General features: G+C 48.5%; 1 long non-coding RNA gene across 1 annotated transcript in view; it reads left to right on the forward strand.

The window, feature by feature from the left end:
* LOC116743005 overlaps positions 1-20,514 on the forward strand; it is a 95,814-nt gene that overhangs the window by 25,784 nt on the left and 49,516 nt on the right. The window lies entirely within an intron of this gene.

The following is a 20,514-nucleotide window of genomic DNA, read 5'->3' on the forward strand; positions in this document are numbered from 1 at the left end:
AAAACTGGGGGGGGAATGCTCGTTCCGAACCATTTTGTTGATTTTATGAGTCACTAATGAGTCACAACTTTCAGTTTAAACATTAGTCTAAGAGTGTAGTAGGCAGAATAATGCCCCCAAAGATGCCCACGTCCTTTGATTTTGATTGAGGACCCTGAGATGGGAGGTTATCCTGCACTCCCCGGGGATGGGGGCCCCGCGTTATCAGAGGGGTGTTTATAAGGGGAAAAGGGAGCAAAAAGAGATGTGAGGAAGGAGACAGCGTCCTAGTGGGGCAGCTGGCCGTCGCTGGCTCGGAGGACGGAAGAAGGGGGCCACGAGCCAAGGAATGCCTGCCGCCAGAATGTGGAAAAGGTGAGGAAACACACTCTCCCCTGGAGGCTCCATGAGGAACGCTGTCCTGTTAACACCTTGATTTTAGCCAGTGAGATCCACAGCACTTCCGACCTCCAGAGCTGTGAGGTGATGAATGTGTGTTGCTTTAAGCTGTCAGGTTTGTGGTGATTCATGACAGCAACAGCAAGAAACTAGTACGAGGAGGGAGGTGAAGGGAGTCGGAGTGAAGGCAGTGTGGGTGTGGGGAGGGATGAGAGATGTGGCATCCAGCTTCTCTCTCGGGGTGGAGGGCCACTGCCCTGAGACGAATCACAGTTTTCCTTCGTCTCATGTGTTATAATCCTGGGAAAGTTAAAATGAATATCAAAGACTTAGAGGAGGATAGAAGTCTGGTTTAAAACTCTGTTTTAGCAACATGACCATATGAATTCAGGGCAGATAAATAGAGTGTGCCGTAAACCTGTGAGCAGATCTGGAAGAAGACGGATGGGGCCACCCAGATGGTTTCTTCATTTAGTTCCGGCTGCCCTAGGAGGTTAACCTGTGACAAAGTGGCTCTACACCTCAGAGGGAAAGGATGGACTAGTCAATAAATGGTCATGGACAACTGACTGTCAACATGAGAATACAAAGTTGGACTCAAATGTGGAAAGCAAAACGTTAAAACTTTTAGAAGTATAGTAGGATAGCTTCATAACATCAAGGAACAACATAAAGTCCAAGTTATACACCCAAAACAAAAGGGGAAACAGATCCATTCGATTATACTAAAATTTAAAAACTTGAATACAGCAGAAGTCTCCGTAACAACATGATAAAGCCAACCAGACCTGGAGGGGACTTGTAAATACAAGTATCTAATAAAGCAGCAGTGCCTAGAATATCTTAATAACTCTACACATCAGTGAGAGTCAAACAACCCAGCAGGTAAGCAGGCAATGGAGATTAACTGACAGTTCACAGAAGAGGAAACCTGAGTAGCCCATAAACATACAATGACACGTCCTACTTCACTGGTCATTGAAGAAATGAAAACGAAAATGAGAGGCCTTCCCACTGTCATCAAATTAGCCAAAATTTTTAAATGTGACAGTGTCAAGTGTTGGAGAGGATGTGGAGAAACAGGAACTTTCATACTTTCCTGGGAGGAGTGTGAATGGGTCCAAGCATTTTAGAGAACAATCTGAGGTGTCTGCTGAAGAGGAAGATTCCTAGAGATGTTCCCTTGAGAAACCCAAGCATGTGCACAAGGAGGCCCACAAACTCCTCTCATTTAAGCATTGTTTAACCTGGAAACGAAATACCCATCATTAGAAGACTAGACAGATAAATAGTGATATATTCCCCCAAAGAAGTAATATATCATAGCTGAAAATGAATTAACTAGAGCCTTGTTGTGTTACCATAGATAAATCTCAAAAAACATAACACTGAGCCAGAAGATCAAGTTGTAGTAAAATACATATAGTAACATGGCATGCAAAACAATATTGTTTATGTACAGAAACATCAGTATAAAAATCACAAAAACAGGCACGAGAATGGTAAGCACCAAACTTAGAATAGTAGGTCCAGGAAGGAGGGAGGAGAACGGAGTCAGGGAGGGTGGGAATACACAGGAGGCTGTAGCTGTAATGTTTGATTCATACTTTACACTCATTATTTTATACTTATTGTGTGCTTGAAAAGTTTTATTTAAAAAATCAAACCCTTCACCATGGCAAAAAAGCCACCTACAATACTGCCCCCTCTGTGGCTGTCTTTGCCAACCTTTTCAATCTCCCCATCCATCACTCCCATGTATTGTACTACTGAGCTCTCGGTAGACCAACGTTTGTGTTGTTTCCTGAGCGTATTTCTTTTCGCAGCTCCGTGCCTTTACTTATGCTGTCCCCTCCCTCTGGACCCCACCTGGAAGACCATTCATCCTTCCAGATTCGTTTCATGTTTCATCTCTGGTGTTCTCCAAGGTATGCTTCTCAAACCCTGATGTGCAGAGGAGTCATCCTTAGATCTTGGTAGAGTGCAGGGTCTGATTCTTCTGGTCCACGAGGATCGCACTGAGTACCGGGCCCTCATGACCCCATCCCCTTCCAGCAACATTAGGAGCTCCCCACTCTAGATTCCCATAGCTTCCCCTGCATTCCCTTCTGACAATATTCCTTGCGTTGTCGTACGTCTGCTTTCTTTTTTAAAAACAGATATCCATCTTTTTCGTGAAACTCTTAAGGGTCGTAATCTCCTAAGAGTATTTATCCCGCGCCAGACTTCACTGTGCTGCCAGCACCTAGCATTCATTGGCCGAATATTTGAAGCATTCCCATGTTGAAAGTATAATTGTCTTTTGCACCTCAGGTGAAGCCTTATTAAATCTTTTCAAGCGTATCTGTTTAAATTGTGTTTTATGTCTCAGGCCAGTAGCAACAGGTATGTAGGGCAGTAAATGCATACTGTGTGCGGATCAGGTCTGAAGGAGTTCCTAATTACAAGGCCCATCGGAGAGGGGAGCTGGGAGCTGGAAACCTTTAAAGATGTTCAGATCCCTTAGGGCAGAGAAAGCTTTGGAGATGCGGGGGCTTTACTTACTTGGTCACAGGGCATGGATTTTGCTCTAATCATTAAGATGGCTTAGGGGAGCTTTGCAGACCTGTCCTAAGAAAACAGGCTCTCTGAGAACAGGATGCGTGGATGGGCAAACCAAGGGCTGCCCGCTGATTAACTCTGATGGTCTGACCACGGCTCGCCCTCTGCGCTGCCCATCCTGTCCGTGGGCAGGGAGCCCGCCTGGGTGCTGAGCGGAGGCGGGTGGAGCCTGGCCAGCTGGCACCTGGCCACCCGATTCCAGTGCTGGCGGTGCCACTTGGCGGCCACGCCACCTTGGGCAACTTCCTTCACCTTTCAGGGCCCAGGGGTGCCGGATTTAACAAATAAAATATTGCATGGGAGGTATGTAGACTAAAAAAGCATTCCTTGTTTATCTGAAATTCACACGTAATGGGGCATCCATATTTCATCTGGCAACCTCCTCTGGGCCTCGCTTTCTTCATTTCTAACATGGGGATGGTAACCTTATGATCCTTATAAGGTGGTGAAGATGAAATGATTTAATATACGGAAAGTGCTCAGAACGGAGCCTGGCTCAGCGTACGTGCTCACGGCGGCGACTTTATCGTTACTCTTGTCAGCATCGTCGCTGTTGTCAGCATCACTTACCTGAACCATTGCCACAAGTTCTAACTGGTCTAACCCTGACTCCGGTTCCTTTTCCCACCTTCCTTCCGTGTGACGGCCGGAGATATCACTCTAAAATATTGGGGGTGGCCAAAATGTTCGTTCGGGTTTTTCCATAACATCCTCTAGAGCTCTGAGCATGCATTTTAAATTCTACTGCACATCTCATGGCTTCCAAATCCACATTCGTCTCTCTGGGGTGACCTTCGTGAAACGAAAATCAGAATGGAGTTGGTGTTGCTAAGAGAGCTCTCTACAGTGTGGCCGCTGAGGAAGTGAGGCTTACGCACGTCTCCGCCGGGATGGAATCTGAACTTTGGACCGCTTGTCCTAACGAAGACATCCAGAACATCTGCCAGAAACTCAAGATACTTATCAGACCCTTACCCTACTCATGATAGCCTATCTACTTATCAGACCCCCACCCGGTCCCTTATGAACAAATATTCATTTCTTGTGTCGGAGAACAGCCTCGTGGCTTTTGCCTTTATAAGCCCCTGACTCTTTCGGTTTACCCGAATCTGTGTCTCCCGAATTGCAATTCTTAAGACCCCCAAATAAAGCTCTTTGTTGTTCAAGGCCTTGAGATTGGTTAGTGTCCAACGCCTTCAAGACTTGCACTCCCTCACCTTTCCCGTCCCTGTTTCCACCAGCCCTGCCCTCTGTGCTCCCTGATGCCCGGCCTCTCCCTGACCCCGTTCCTCCCTCTGTGTCCTTCCACGGCTGCCCCCTCGACCTGGAATCTCTGTCTCTCCTCGGCCCCTGATCAGTGGCCTCTTATCCTCTGGAGCTCTGCTGAAGAGTGCCTTCTCTGGAAACTTCTCTAAGCCCCCATCGTGAGCCTACCCCAGTCGTCATCCACCTACGTATTTGGGTTCTCCTGCCATACTATATTATAGTTATTTCCTTTTCCATGTTATATTTTGTCTAACAGGATGACATCTGTGTGTAAATAAATTTTGATCCACAGCCTAGAGCTTTTAGTTAGTATCTGAAGTATCTTGGTCAGGAACTCACTCATCTAGGGTGGTGATCAAACATGAAAAGTTCACCACCCAGAGGAGCTGCAGCAACTTCCAACATCCTTATTGCCGTCTACACCAGAGGCCTTGCTCTTTGGCTAAGGGATGTGGAAGCAATTTTTCACCTCTAGAATGGTCAGTATGCAAAGATACACGGTGGACCAGAAAGACTCGTACAGGCACTGCTGTCCTGTCACGGGCAGAAGAGAGGGAGCCTGAGGTCTCAATCCCACTTGGCTGGGGTCTTCCACTTCCCGGAGGCTTCTGCCATCTGATTTGATTGAGTTGGTTTATTGTCAGGATACAGTTGCATTTGCCTCTAGTGAAGCTTTCATGCAAGGTGTCTGTTGGAGAGCCTGAAAGAACAGAGTGCAGGGACTTCACCAAAATTACGCAACAGCTGGAGAGACTGGTTGGGGTTCTACCTGCTTGCTGACAGAAGTTGCTTCACGTCTGGGAATATGGCTCTTATTGTAACACACCACCTGGTGGCGGTGGGGGGGCGAGTGTTGGCAGGAGGCACCTGCATCCTTCCATGCATCCTGGGTCATTGAAGCCACCGTCGTCCACCAAAAAGGACCCGACCAACATGAAACCAAGTTGGTTTAGTCTGCAATACCTAAAGTGAGCTTGAGAGCAGGGGCCTATATTCATCTCCTTGGAGACTCCGGCCCCTCCCCCTGCAGCTAGCACCACAGGGGGTGCTTGTACCAAAGGAGCAGGAAAAGGCCAAGAGCCTTTATTGCCGAGCCAGCTTTAAAACGTTGAGGACAGACTCAGACATCCAGTCAGCAAATAAATAGGGTCGGGATGAAAACATATAGGAAAACAAAGAATACACAAGAAAGGTACCTTTTTTTTTTTTTTTTGCGGTACGCGGGCCTCTCACTGCTGTGGCCTCTCCCGCTGCGGAGCATAGGCTCCGGACGCGCAGGCTCAGCGGCCATGGCTAACGGGCCCAGCCGCTCCGCGGCGCGTGGGATCTTCCCGGACAGGGGCACGAACCCGCGTCCCCTGCATCGGCAGGCGGACTCTCAACCACTACGCCACCAGGGAAGCCCTTGATGTTTATTTTAATCTTTATTAGAAGGACCAGTTTTGACTCTGTGATGTTTGTGATTCTCTATGGCTTTAGTTTTGTAGGCTTAACCCTGAAGAAGTTATTCCACTTTTCCAAAAGCCTCCCTTTTTCACTTTCAATTTTATTATTATCAAGAAAATGATGCCTCTGTATTTCTAAAAGAAATCCAGTCACATATTTTTCTTTATTTTAAAAACACATTTCCTTTTTAAATCAACTTTTTTATTTTGTAATAATTCTAGTTTTAAAGACAAGTTGCAATACAGAATTCCTATATTTCCTCCATGTGGTTTCCACTAATATTAGCATCTTTCATGATCGTGGTAGGTTTGTCAAAGCTAAGGAATTAACATTGGTCAGTACCGCCGATTAGACTCCAGCCATATTTGGATTTCATCAGTTTGTCCATTAATGTCCTTCTTCAGTTCCAGGATCCAGCCCAGGATCCCACATGGCACTTAGTCTTCGCGTCCCCACAGTCTCTCCAGTCTTTGACGGTTTCTCAGTCTTGCCTTGTTTATCACGACCTTGACGGTTCTGAAGTGTGCTGTCCAGATGTTTTGTAGAATGTTCCTTAATTTGGGTTTGTCTGATGTTTCCTCACGATTAGACTAAGGTTCTGGGTTTTGAGGAAGAATACCGACTGGCAAAGTGCCTGAGAGGGATTTTTTTTAGACTCCTCAATGCCTTTAATGCTAATGGGGTGATGTGTATGATGAATTCTCAAAAGGGCAAGCTATTTCTTACAGAAAAAGTTTCAAGGAAAAGATATCAAAAGGTACCTTTCTGCTGTTATAAACATTACCACAGTAAATATCTTGGAACGAGACAATATAGTGAATAATTAAGACTTGTAAAAAATTAATAAACAGAAACCTCAATGAAAAAGAGTCAGGAGCCCAGAGGGGGAGCTCTCACATCCTGTGAGAACAGCAGAACCCAACAGGAAGAAGGAAGACTCCGCTTCTTTCCAGGCCAGGGCTCAGCCAGTGAAGAGCCATGGACTCTGTTTACTTTAGCCCTCCCAGCTCCCTTCTCCTCTTTATAAAAGCATTCTCATTCCCTTGCTGTGCAGGGACTTGCCCCCGTAGCTCACCATGGTTGCAGACCCCAAACTGCCATCCTCTGCTGATCTCAAATAAACCTACCTTTGCTGGAGAAATATATCTGGCAGTCTTTTTGTTTCAGGTCAACAGACAGTAGGCTTTGAACTCGCTCTGTGTGCAAATTCTAGTTCTGGCCCTCCCGAGTACAACTTTGAGCAAGTTCCTTGGTATCTGTGCTGTTTCTTTCTATAAAAGAAGGAATGCGGTGTCCTTGCTGGTGCTTATTATTTATTATTGTAGTAAAATATACGTAACATAAAATTTACCATTTTAACCATTTTAAAGTGTAAAGTTCAGTGGCATTAAGGACAGTCACACTTTTGAGTAATTATCATTACCGTCCATCTCCAGAACTTTTTCATCATCCCAAACTGAAATTCTGTATCCATTAAACAGTTCCCCGTTCTGTCTTCCATCCAGGCTGTGGTAACCACTATTCTACATTTTGTCTCTATGGATTCGACTGTTCTAGGTATAATACTTGTCCTTTTGTGTCTGGTTTGTTTCGCTTAGCATAGTGTCTTCAGTGTTCATCTATGTTGTAGCATGTATCAGAATCGAATTCCTTTTTAAGGCTAAATAACATTACTTTGTATGTGTATACCACATCTTGTGTGTTCAGTCATCCGACAACGCCCTTTTGACTTGTTTCCACCTTTTGGCTGTTGTGGATAATGTTGCTGTAAACATTGGTGTACAAATATCTGTTCCAGTCCCTGCTTTCAGTTCTTTGGGGTTTATAACTAGAAGTGGAGTTGTTGGATCATGTCACAATTTTGTGTTTAATTTTGGGGGAAAGTGCTCTACAGTCTTCCACAGTGGTTGGACTGTTTTACATTTCCACCAGGAAATGAGAAGTGAGAGTTCTAATTTCTCCACATCCTTGCCAATATTTATTCTCTGGGTTTTTTTGGAGGGGGACATGGGGTGGATAATAGCCGTTGTAATTACTGTGAAGTGGTATCTTCATTGTGATTTTGATTTGCACGTGCCTCATCATTAGTGTTGTTGAGCCTCTTTTCATGTGCATATGGGCCATTTGTATGTCCTTGGAGAAATGTCTATTCAAGTCACCTCTTGACCACCAACCACCTCTGTCTTGAGACTCTTGTCTGCCTTTACTTCCAACACCCTGCTTTCCTCCGGTTCTCCCTCCAGCCCTCTGGTCAGTCCTCCTTTCTTCTCACGCGTTGTGGCAGAGCATCTCACAGTTAGTCCCCTAGAGGTCCCTGACTCTTCCTGTACTAGTTTAGCTCATGCCACCTTCTCAGAGAATCTCATGGCCGATGTGAGATTTAAGGAACTTATTTCCAATGAAGGCATCGGGTATTTAATTAATACATTATAAATAAATAAATAAAGAGGTTCAGTTAAAAATCCAGTAAAAAAAAAAGGAAAACTGAATACTAAGAAATACTCAGGTAATCAAAAGAAATCAGGAAGGGCAACAAAGAGAGAGAGGTATCAGATGGGACCAACAGAAAAAAATAGGAAGGTATTAGACTTAAACACAAAGATCTCAAAAGTTACACTAAGTTTAAGTGGACTAAATACTTCAGTTGAAGGGGACTGTCAGGCTGGATAAAGAAAGCAAGATCAAATTTTATTCTATTTATAAGAGACGTATTTTAAATATAAAGGTATAAATAGGTTAAAATTATGGGGAAATAGATGCACCAATCATAAGAAAGCTTGAGTGTCTATATTAATATCTGGATTTCAGACTTGCCTCACCTGCTCCCTCAATCACATATTCCTTGCAATAAATCTCTTAATGTATCTCCTACTAATTCTGTCTCTGATTCAACCTTGAATGATAGACACTGACACCAAAACTAGTTAACAACAGGCAGTGCACCCGGCGGACCCACAGATCTGCTCTTGCTTCAGTGGTGTTTGGACGGAACAGACCCAGGGATGCCCCTTCTTCCAGCCTCCGACCACCTTCCAACCTCTCTTCTGAGAGAAATTAAAGAAGATCCAAATAAGTAGGTTGTCCACAGGTTGGAAAGCGATATTGTTATGATGTCATTTCTCCCCATATTGTTCTATATAGATTCAATGCAAAATCCCATTCAAATCCAAGAAGGCTTTTATTGTAGAAATTTACAAGCCGATTCTAAAATTTATAAATAAAGGAGACTTCCCTGGAGGTCCATTGGTTGGGACTTTGCCTTTCAGTGCAGGGGGTGTGGGTTCGATCCCTGGTCCGGGAGCTAAGATCCCACATGCTTCATGGCCAAAACACCAAGGCATAGAACAGAGGCAATACTCTAACAGATTCTATAAAGACTTTAAAAATGGTCCACATCAAAAAAAAAAATCTTAAAAAAAATAAAATGTATAGAGAACAGGGAACTTAGAATAGCCGAACAATTTTGAATGAGATTCAAAAGTTACTATAAATTAACTATAAACTGTCAGGTAGTAACAATTCTGAGCAAAATGTCAAGTGTTACTATAAAGGTGCATTAATCAAGAAAGTATGGTATTGGCATAAGGATATACCTAGACATCAGTGGGATTCATAGACCCTCAATGATATATGGTTAGCTTGTATTCAGTATAGCTGCCAAAGCAATTCCATGGGGTAAAGTCTCTTCCATACATGGTGCTAGAACAGCTGGATGTCCATATAGAAAAAAATAAATCTTGACCTTACTTCACACCATACCCCAAACTAATTATGAAACCTGAATGTAAAAGCCAAAACTATAAAGGTTTTAGAAGTATGCATAGGAGAATATCTTTGCAAGCTTAGAATAGGCAAAATTTACTCAGATGAGACACAGAGAACACTGACCAATGTTTTCTTTTATGAAGCATTGACTTCATAAAATTCAAATGTCCTGCCCATCAAAAGCCACTGTGAGAAAATTAATAGGTAAGCCTTAGATTGGGGAAAAAATTGTGATACATAGGTAGATAGGGATATCTATAAATAGATAGATCATAGATATGATAGATAGATAATAGATAGATAGATAATAGATAGGTAGAGAGATAGATGATAGATAGATAGAGACATCTATAGGTAGATACACAGATAGATACCTGACAAAGGATTTGTATTTAGAACATATCAAGAACTTGTGCAACTGAATAATAAAAAGATTTACAACCCAGTAATTGAGTAAATGATCCCAATTAAGATATTGAGTTCAGAGTTCACTTTATATATAGTCTCTGGAGGCAAAGAAATGAAAGTTGAATTATACTATGAGAAAATCCACTCCCTCATCAATGAGGCTCTCCAAGCTTTCAAAATAACCACATAAATTCAAGATACAGTATCACAATTCCAGTCACCTTTGGTGCATTCTATACAGAGGGTCTACACAGACCTTTGGAAAGATTAGCCGGATAACCCTCACGGTTTCCTTAAAGCACAGGTGAGGGAGTGAACAGTTCAGCTTAATCCCATAAAGAGGAAACTGCGGAAGATCTGCTCCTGAGCGGCAGCAACCTTGACTCCAGGCAGACACACAGATGCTCGCCGTCGCCAAGGCGGGACCAGCTCTGCCAGAGCGCGCCTTTCCCACCCTTTCTGATTGACTCACCCGCCCGCCCACTCAGCACTTAATCATGCCCCCCTCTATGTGGAAGTCAGGGCTTGTTGCTTGACTGTGGGCTCTCCCTCGAGGAGCCTCTGGTGACTCATTTCCTGCTCCAGCACAGGCTGGGAGCCCAGGGTCTCCACGCCTGCCCTCTCCTGCGCTCCCCTCCACCTTGCCCACGGCTGCCCTTGACGTTGCTATAGAGTAACAGTAGTAACGTCTCTCTGCGAAACCCCGGTGTGGACTTCCTGGGCCCCAAAGCTTCACCTTCGTGCCGCCCTCGGAGCCGTCGCGTGTGCTGGTGCCTCACCCGCAATGCCATTCCCATCCTTCAGCTACCCAAACAGCAGCACCGTTGGTAGCCACCATGTCCATGAGGTCCCCCCCCCGCGTCCCAGCGCGTCATCCTCTGCACTCGGGAACTTTACAGTGCCTACCACTCAACAGCTGCGTGTTGAGAAGGCGGTAGACAGAAATCCTTCCCGATAGCCAGGACGGCGGTTAGGAGACAAGGCAGAGAATTTTCTAATAGCTTCCTTCCTCTTGGCTTCTTAGAACTAGAAAACCAACCTTGCATTTTACATAAATCAGACCGTCAGAAGAAACTCAGTCTCTGGGTGACTGAAAAAAAAGAAAAGAAATTTCTAATGGCAAATAGGTGAGAAAGTGGAAGAATTCCTGGGTTGGAAGTGAGTGGTTCACAATTCAGTTTCCAGTCCATTAGCACTGAGCTTTGAGAAGCCAGATAAAAGGGTGTGATCGGTGAATTTCCTCTCTCTTTATAATCGTAACCACAACAAGAAGCATGTTTTGAACACACCCTGGGAGCCAGGCACACGTAATGTTAAGTAGCTCACCTGGAAAATGTACAGTCTTCATAACAACCCATTTTTCAGGTGAAGGTCGGGAGGTTGAGGAATGTGCCCGTGATCGTGTACCTGGGCAGCAGAACAGCTAGGACTCAAACCCTGGTTCTCGACTCTGGGGTCTTAACCCCTGCCTCTGGGTGGCTGTGCGCTTTCAGCATCTGCTCCTGGCCTGCCGGGCGCTGGCAGAGCTGCTCCCTGGGCCCGGCAGCTGCCCCGAGGCTGGTCCTGTTCAGGCAGAAGCCGCCACCCCTTGGGGAGCTGGCCGCCACCGTCAGGGCTGAAGCCCGAAGCAGAAGGGAGACCCAGGATTGGCAGAGTCAGGACGATCCCTATTTATACTCCCCTTAGGGGAAAAGGTGAGGAAATTGTGGTTTTTATGAATGCGTTCACCCTGGCCTCTCGCTGACTGCACACCTGAGCGCACCCAGCCCTCTCCAGAAGCTCCTTCCTAGGGGGTGGCTGAGATGTGAGCAGTGGACGAGAAATTCCTCACACTGTTTGTTAAAGTAGGTTCCATCTCTTAGGTGGTGTGACCCTCAAGGCTGAGCATTTAGTCTGACCAGAGGCCCTAGACACGTGCTTTTCTAGATCCAAAGATGGAACTGAACTGGTCAGCAAAATCGGTTTAAAATAAGAGCCAGATGTGACAGGGAGGGGCAGCCTTGGCGAAGGCAGTTTGCCCCCAGACAGTCCCATGGGTTGGCGCTCCTCCAGGTGTGCCCCCTCCAGATGCTGGCACCACATGGCAGGCCCGGGACCCTGATGTTCCTCTGTGAGGTGGGTGGAACTGAGGCCCCCAAAACGTACGCCCAAGTCCCAACTCCCAGAACCTGTGACTGTAGACTTAACCTGGGAAAAATGCCTTTGCAGATGTATTTAAGTTTAAGATCTAGAGATGAAATCACTTTGGATTTAGAGTGGGTCCGAAGTCCCATGACAGGTGTCCTTATAAGAGCAGAGAGAGGTCTGGGACACGGACACACAGGGGAGAAAAGGCACGAGAAGATGAAGCAGAAGCTGGAGTGGTCAGCCCAAGCCAAGGCAGCTGGGAGAGGAAAGCAAGGGTCCTCTGGAGCGTCCAGCGGCTGCATGGTCTGACCAACACCTTGAGGTTGGACTTTTGGCCTCCAGAATCATGGTGGAGAGAGGGGAATCTCTGTCATTCTAAGCTGCCAGTCTGTGGTCATTAGTTAAGCATCCCTAGAAACTGACAGAAGGTTCTACTGCCCCTCGTCATGAGGCCTGACTCACTAGCTACACTGCACCTGCTCCATCCCCAGGGCGAGGGGTTCCCTATTTCCAGGGAGAAATGCAACCGAGAAGGGGAGGCCACCTCTGTCCAGTGTGCTGTCCCTTGTAGCAGAGCCCTGGGCAGGAGGCGGGCGCTGGCCGTGGTCCAGCTTCAGGAAGGCCCCCGCTCGGCACTGGGGTGGACCCCTCCTCCCCGCCGCACTCTGGGCAGCTTCTGGGGGGTCCGGCCAGGCCCCTCGACCCTGCTGGGGGGTGCGGCGAGGTGGGGCACAGGTCGGTTTGTCTTTGCTGATTCCCTCTCTTCTCTTCTTCCCTCTCTTCTGGAGCTTGAGGCTCCAGAGTCACCCGCGGGTTCTCCCGGCCCTTCTCCAAACGGGCCCTGATGGAGCCGCCGCGTCCACGTCGCACAGGCCCGTTTTCCTCGTTGACCCACCTTGAGTGTTGAGTGATTCCAGTTTCTTTGGTCACATGTTTACCAGCAAGTCCCACAGAGGGCTAATCCCATCTTTTCCGTGTGGATTTTTCTAGTTTCACTCTAAGCACAGTTTCCAAGTTCTGGAGGGGTGGGAGACACCTCATGGTTGGGGCTCCGTGGGGACACCCACCAGGGGACAAGCTGGTCCTCTGTGAGCCGAGTAGCCACAGCGAGATGCCAGAGGGATGGGCAGGTTCGTCCTTACTGCTCTTTTTCTCCTGTGTCTGTGTGTCTGTGTGCGTGCGTGCGTGTGTGTGAGACTGAATGTGTGTGTGTGTACACGTGTGTGTGTGAGGGACTGTGTGTGTGTGTGTGAGACTGTGTGTGTGAGGGACTGTGTGTGTGTGTGTGAGACTGAATGTGTGTGTGTGTGTGTGTTGAGGTAGGAGCCAGTCACTCGCCACCACAGTTTCTTCTCACTAAATGAAGGGAGACTTTGAAGTTCTTACTCTTTTTCCTGTCAGTGCTAAAACCCTGAGATTCTGTGGAGCTCGTCCCAGGAGAATTTAAAACCAGAAACAGCGAGCCCACGAGTGCTTTCAGCAGCTCCAGCTTACAGAGCGCTCCAAACCCACAAGAGAAAAAAGAACGCTTCCAGGTCCTCTTCCTCTTCCGCTGGCGTCTGCAGCAACCAGCGCCTTCCGGCACAATCTCCTGCTCCCTGTGAGGCACCACTCTTGTGGTGTGGTTTCAAATCTGTCCTTGAGCCGCCCTCCAGCGGGTGAGGCTGCCGCCTGCAGCGCGGGCCTGAGGCCGGTGCGAGCTTCGCCCTCGGCCCGGGAGGCGAGTTCCCAGGCGGCCCCCTCGCGGCTCAGTGCCCCCTTTCCTTGACCACGGTAAAGAAGGACAGTAAAGCCAAGGACTTGCGTTGCAGAAAGAAATAGACCCAGGGGCGTGCAAGAGCAGGAAGCGCCGTGATGAGGGCTCCGCGGCACATCTGCGCAGCTCCATTTCATTCACTCCTGGATCCCCAGTGGTCCCACCATCCCAGACTCTCAGGATGTCGGAGGAGTTGGGATCACTCGCGTGAAGATGTCGTGGCCTCACGTGCCAGCCCTCACGGGAGGGCTTTGCGCTACTTTCCCTGCCGTTCCTCCTTTGCTTTGTCTGCCCTGTGTCTGTGGATGTGGTTCGGGGAGCGGGGAGGGCAGGTGAGTAGGGATTGATCGCCCAGAAACGGTCCTACTTATGACGCTGGGCCCCCCTTGGTCTTGTCAAGCTCCATCCAGTGGAAAGACCAGCCCAGGTACAGACCCCACCCAGTGGTTTATGGGGGTTGATGTGTAACTCTGGTTCCCAAGACACACAAGGCAGAGGCCAGAGGGAAAGCCTGGGAGGATGTATTGGACTGGCCAAAAAGTTCGTTCGGGATTTACGGAAACACCCGAACGAACTTTTTGGCCAGCCCACTACACTCAGATACAGTCTAAGAATAGTACGGTCCAGCTGCGATCGCGTCCTCCTAGGCGCCTTCATTAATTCATTCCACTTGAGAAACAGTGACTGTGTGCCTTCCGTGTGCCGGCCCTCGTTCAGGATGCTGGGGGGCGCGCAGGTGAACAAACCCGCCGTGGATCCTGCTCTGGACCCAGGCGGTTGGCTTCCTTTCCTAATGCTGAGGAAGGGCCCAGGCAGGAGAACGCGTCTGTCTCCTCCCCGCCCCAAGTGTGTGGATACGGGGGTTCAGTGGCTGCCCCAGCTCCCGCGTTTGAGCGCCCCATCTCCACCTTTGGTCTGCAGGGAGTCAGAGCTCCACCACCCCTGCACCCTGCAGGCTTCTGGCCCCGGGCCTGGCCTTCCCCTTTCAGGCGTACAGCACCCTCTGTTGGTGACCCACATGTAATACCCTGGCCTTCAGCTGGGACACCGTGCAGCCCTGGTAGCCTTTTCTGCTCATCTGAGCCCGGTGTGTGCTGTTCACCCATCCAGCCATCTATCCATCCGTCCAAACAGCCACTGCTGAGTGCCAGACCCTGTCCGAGGGGGTGAGGATATAAAAATGTAAAGATAAATTTCCTGTCTTCATCACAAGGTAAATTTTCAGTCTTCTCACAAGTTTCAAGTTCAGCTCCGTTCCCCTGAATGAGGATCCCAGTGCTGGTGGCTGGATGGGGCCTGGGGTGCATTCCAGGTCCCATTATCTCTTTCAGAGGATGTGGCCTGAGGATCCTCTCGTCAAGTGGACCCTTCGTGGTTGTCCTGTGCGTCCTACAGTTTCCCAACCTAACTGGGCAGATCTGTCCCCACTCTGACTCTGTGCTACATGTAGAATAATGGGCTTAATTCCCCTGGGGGAACAAACTCCTATCCCGCCAAACTACCTCCCTCACCCCCGCCGCCCTGGAACGCCTCCCTTCCCCTCCCTAAATGGGAGCCCGCTGGCCATGGGCGTGAGCAAAGACGGGCAGGTCCCAGTCAGGATCTCCTGCCACCTTCCCTCCAGCCACCCACTGCCACTGGGCTCTCTGTGCACCTGCTCACCCCACCTTCAGGATGCTGGTCCGCCACCAGTCCCTCCATCTCCTAAAGGCAAATGCACAAACCTTGACTCTCAGCGGCGACCCTGGGGAGACTCACACTCCCTTTCTTGCACCAGCAAGTCTCAGAAAAACGCAGGCGTTGTGGCATGGGGCCCCCCAGAGGCCAGCAAGGGTTACCACGTGCCCTCAAAGTGAAGACAGCCTCTCCTCAGAGGGACCAGCCTTTCAAGTACAGAGTGTTTCTCGCCGACAGGAACACAGGGCCCGAGATCTTTTCTGTCTTTCTCTTCCGGTATTTCTGCGGTTTAACTCTTTTTAAAAATGATTTTATTGTTGATTTACAATGTTGTGTTAGTTTCAGGTGTACAGCAAAGTGGATCAGTTGTACATATACATATATCCACTCTTTTTTAGATTCCTTTCCCATGTAGGTTATTACAGAATATTGAGTAGAGTTCCCCGTGCTAAACAGTAGGTCCTTGTTATTATCTGTTTTATATATAGTAGTGTGTATATGTTAACCCCAATCTCCTAATTTATTCCTCCCTCCACCCCGGTTTAACTCTTTTTAAGCTTTTGTTTCAATATAGCAGCTTGAATTCATATGTTATACAGTTCATATATATGAATATATATTCATATATCCCTGTGTATGAATGTATACAATTCATATGTTTATATATTATATGAATTATATATGATACAATTCATCCTGAAATTCATACATTATACAATATGTAATATATGAATTCATATGTGATAGAATTCACCATTTAAAGTGTATGATTCAGTGGTTTTAGTATATTCAGAATCTTGTAACTATCACCACAATCAACTTTAGAACCTTTTCCTCCCCCCAAAAAGAAACCTGTCGCCCCCATTAGCTGTCACCCCCCACGTCCCCCCGAGTGTGCCGAGCCCCTGGTAACCACACACCTACTTTCTATCTCTGTGGGTTTGCCTATTAGGGATAACGCGTGTTATTGGAATCACATAATATGTGGCCTTTTGTGTCTGCCTGGCTTCTGTCACAAAACAAGCTTTTTCTCCTTATTTCACCTGCAATTTAATTAGACTGATAATATAGTCCATCAACCCAAACGGGACACTTGTAGAGTGAGAGCGGTGCTCTTGATAATTACCCTGTGACATCAGGCATACACATGGGCCACCCCTAGTCAACGTGGCAGAGGCGTGGGCATCCTGCCTTCAACTGAAAATGGTTGCACCTCACATCCACTGTGAAGCCACCTGCCTCCCCTTCCCTAAATCAAAATTCCCAAATCACCCTCAGCAACCTCGGGTCTCACCAGGAACTGAAGTTAATTTACTCGTCGAGTAAATGCTCTGTTCACAGCTGAAGCGTGCTCGTGAGTTATGGGAGAAATAAGGCTCATTTCCCTCAGAGATGAAAACTGGCAGTTGTATTTTTCATCTCGGAAGCATGAAATTTGACTGCACAGGCTGCAAACTGCAAAGGAAAGCAGGCGCAGAAAACACAGCTTTGTCATGACAAACATGAAAGGGATGGCATGAACTGCGGGCCTTCAGAATGAGCCTCTCGGAGGCTTCACTGGGTGGGTCGCACGTCGCAGCTCTGAAAAGGGCAGCACAGCTATTCATTGTTGGGCTGTTAAAGGCACCTGGCTTGGTGTCATCTCTCGCTGCGCCTGTCCCTCCCAGGTTCTTTTATGTACTCTCAGAAAATGTTTTCAGTGTTCGTAAACCAATGAAAAATTGATTATTTTTACATTATAAGTATCTGCTGGGTGGAGATAGAAGTTATGCCTTTAGGACAACAGCTTGTCACGGTCGCTGCTGACTCATGAGCACACGCGGTACGGTTCAGAAGTAGATGTGTTTAACTATCGATGCGTACCCCTCACCCCGCCTTGCCGCAGTAAGGCGCTATGAAATAAGGGGATCTCTACCACCAAACACCTGCATCACTGTCATCAAACGAGCATTGCTGGTCCCCCCACAGGCAAGATGCTCTGCACCAAGCTGACGGGGCTGCCCTGGAGCGCTACACACAAAGACACAATTATATATAGTAACCAAGAAGTCATCTTCTCCAAATCTCTGGCTCCCATCATGCCCCTGCCTCAGCCTCGAGCCTAAATTCTCTAAGGAACCGAGTGATGTTTCTGTGATTTGTGTTCTGAATTCACTACCCAGGTCGATTGAGGGCCACCTGTCACAGTGTGGCCAGGGATCACCCCCTGTGGAAGCTGGTTTTGATTCCCGCTCTTCAGATGCAGGGAACGTCCTTGGAGCCAGACGTTGCGTCTAGACGCTTCCAAGCCAAGGAGGACCCTCATACCAGTCCGGTTCTGGGCCCCAGATGCCCATGTGCTCCTCTGGTGTCCCAAGCAGCTTTTGTTTGTGTGTGTTTTGTGTCTGAGCTTATCCATCTGGCTCCCCTTCTGCCACCTTTTCTTCTGTTTACACCCACAATCTCAATTTGTCTTCCAGCTCTTTCCAAACCAATTAGGCTATGGACAGATTTAGTCCATTTCTAGGCCAGATGCTCAAATACATCCTTTTCTGCATTAAAAATAATCGAAGTAGGCTCCCAGCCAGCCGCAGGATTTACAGACCCTTGAAATTCTAGGAGAAATCCGCAGAAATCTTTCTGATTCTGGCGCGATCCCCACATTCATTCAGCAGGGGGAAAAAAAGGCATTGATTTCATGGGAGCATGGAAAGCATCTTAAGTGTTGGTCAGAGCACCCAGTCTCTCACAGTCAGAAGATCTGGCCTGGACCACCTGGTACATTTCTTTCCCGATGCGATGTTCCTCTCCAGTGAGGTCACGCACCGTTCCTGGGCAGGGCGAGCCGCTTCTCCCAGCATTTGTGTATCCATCCCCTCCAGCCGGGGAAGCTGGGGTTTTCTTGTCAGCACTATGCTCTCCACTTTGTTGCTTATTCGGGTGCTGTTTATACAGATACGTCGTATTCTCTATGTGTGTCGCGTGTTTAAGCTAGGACCATCATTTCTCACCTCATCTTAAAGCTTCAGGAAAGGGTTTGCTGATGAAATGGGTGTGGTGTTCCAAGGAGAAAAAGCTCACGTCATCATGCCCAGGGGAGGAAAACAATTCCTTAGCTGGAGCCCAGCGGAGAGCTTGCAGAGCAGGTGTTCGTGCCTCTGGGAAGAAAATCATACGATGCTGCGGGTTTCCTTGCTGACGGGAGAGCTGCCCACAGGCAGATACCTCCTGGCCATTCGTGCTCACACAGAGGCCTCCCTCGGCTTCCCGGGGAGAAAAGCCAGTGTCAGAATCCAGTGTGCGAAAGACTCCAGCCTACTCCCAGGAGCCTCAATTAGGTGTCGTAAGGTGAGGCCCCGGAATCTGCAGGTGAATTGGATGCAGGAGGTGCCAGCTGCAGAATCTGGCCGGGCTGTACCATGGCCTCCCTGGATCCCCCAGGATGCTGAGCTCCAAGCACAGGTGCTGTCATGCTGCCCGGAGGTCCAGTTGGGAGCCTCAAGGGTTAGAGCAGAGGGGGGACACATCATTCCTGGGGGCCAGCTGGAGCACCCTGCGTGCAGCCCACGGGCACCGTGAAGGGCCCCTCATCAAACGTACAGGCAGAGAAACGCTGTCCCAAGTCACCCCACAGGAGCCATGGGTCCAGGCGTCGGAGGAAAAGAGAGGGATCAAATGTCACCCACGATTGTCCCAACACCATAGGTTAACCCCGAAGATCAAGGCTTCTCAAACAAAACCAGCTCTCATTTATAGATTGAGACTGACATTGCCCCTAACTACATTCTATACTGTATGTATGAGCCGCTTGGTGTCATTTACCGAGCATTTACTCTGGGCCACAAGGTGGGGGGTCCTTCCTGTGGGAGGAGATGGCGTGTGAAGACCCTGAAGAGGACGGTACTCCCCCCGCCAACCCCACCATCGCTCTCTCCTCAAAGTGTGGTCCGAGGCTGGCAGCGTCAGCATCACCTGGGGGGAGCGTGTTCGAAATGCAGGCTCTCAGGCCCCCAGCCCCTCTGAGTCAGAGTCTGCCGTCTAACCAGACCCCCAGGTGATTTGAAAGCAAGTTAACAATTGAGATGCACCATTCCGCTCCTCTGAGGACCCATGGAGGCTCCCATCTCCCCATCACTGGTGCTTTTTCTTGTTTCTGTCTGAACAAATAAATGTGCCTCAGCCCATACTTTTTTTTTTTTTTCTTTTAAAGGCACAAGCCCAGATTCCTATTAATAAATGAATTCCAAGTGAGTGATTTCCAAAGCCAGAGGGGACACGGCATGGCTGAGCTCCAGGGGGAGCAGGTGGCGACTGCAGCAAACGGCACCGTCCCCAGCACCTCCCAAGGTGTTTTATAAACAGCCAAGTCTATGCCCTTATTAAACAGCCGCCCCCCAAGCCCCCAGCCATAGAAACACAAGGCCTGCGTTTCCTGACGCTGTGGACTTGGACGGGGCCTCCTCTGCGGCGGGGAAGCCAGTGGCAACGGGAGCCTGCAGGGACCCGGCTCTGTCCCCTGCTCTGAACGCAGGCCTGTTGGAGGCTGATGGGGGTGTGCCCAGGATGGAGCCATCGGCCGAGCTGTGACAGGCCTCCAGTCTTCCAGACTGCTGGTCTGACACTCCGTCCAGAATAAAGCAGGCTTGAGTTTTACCAGCTCCCTTGAGTGACAGATTAAGTGTGGCCCATTGGACGGAGTGCTCGTCTCAGGCTGGCGGGGAGAAGGCTTCCGTGCCGGCCTCAGGGCTGGAGTTACTGTGCCTTAACCATCTGTCTACAGCGGTGGCATCGTCCTCACCTCCCACCTGTTCTACCACAGAGTCAAGGACCCTAGGGACCGGATTTCAAACACTTCCCTGTGGCCCGGGCCACATCCCTAAGTTCTAAGGATGTCATCTAGTCCTGATACAGACTTGCTTGGGATGGGTCTCCTGCGGTTGCTATAATCAGTATTAGAATCAAGGTTAGAAGTCGTCGCTGAGAAGTGGCGGCGAGGAAGGAGGCCTCCTCGTTTGCAGAAACGGCTGCAAAGAAAAATTCTTTGCAGAGTCCTCAGCCTCAAAGTGGTGACAATGTTAACTCTCTCGCCAGGCTTTTTAGAGGAACAGAGG

The sequence above is a fragment of the Phocoena sinus genome, chromosome 18, assembly GCF_008692025.1.
Source record: "Phocoena sinus isolate mPhoSin1 chromosome 18, mPhoSin1.pri, whole genome shotgun sequence".
NCBI lineage: Eukaryota > Metazoa > Chordata > Mammalia > Artiodactyla > Phocoenidae > Phocoena > Phocoena sinus.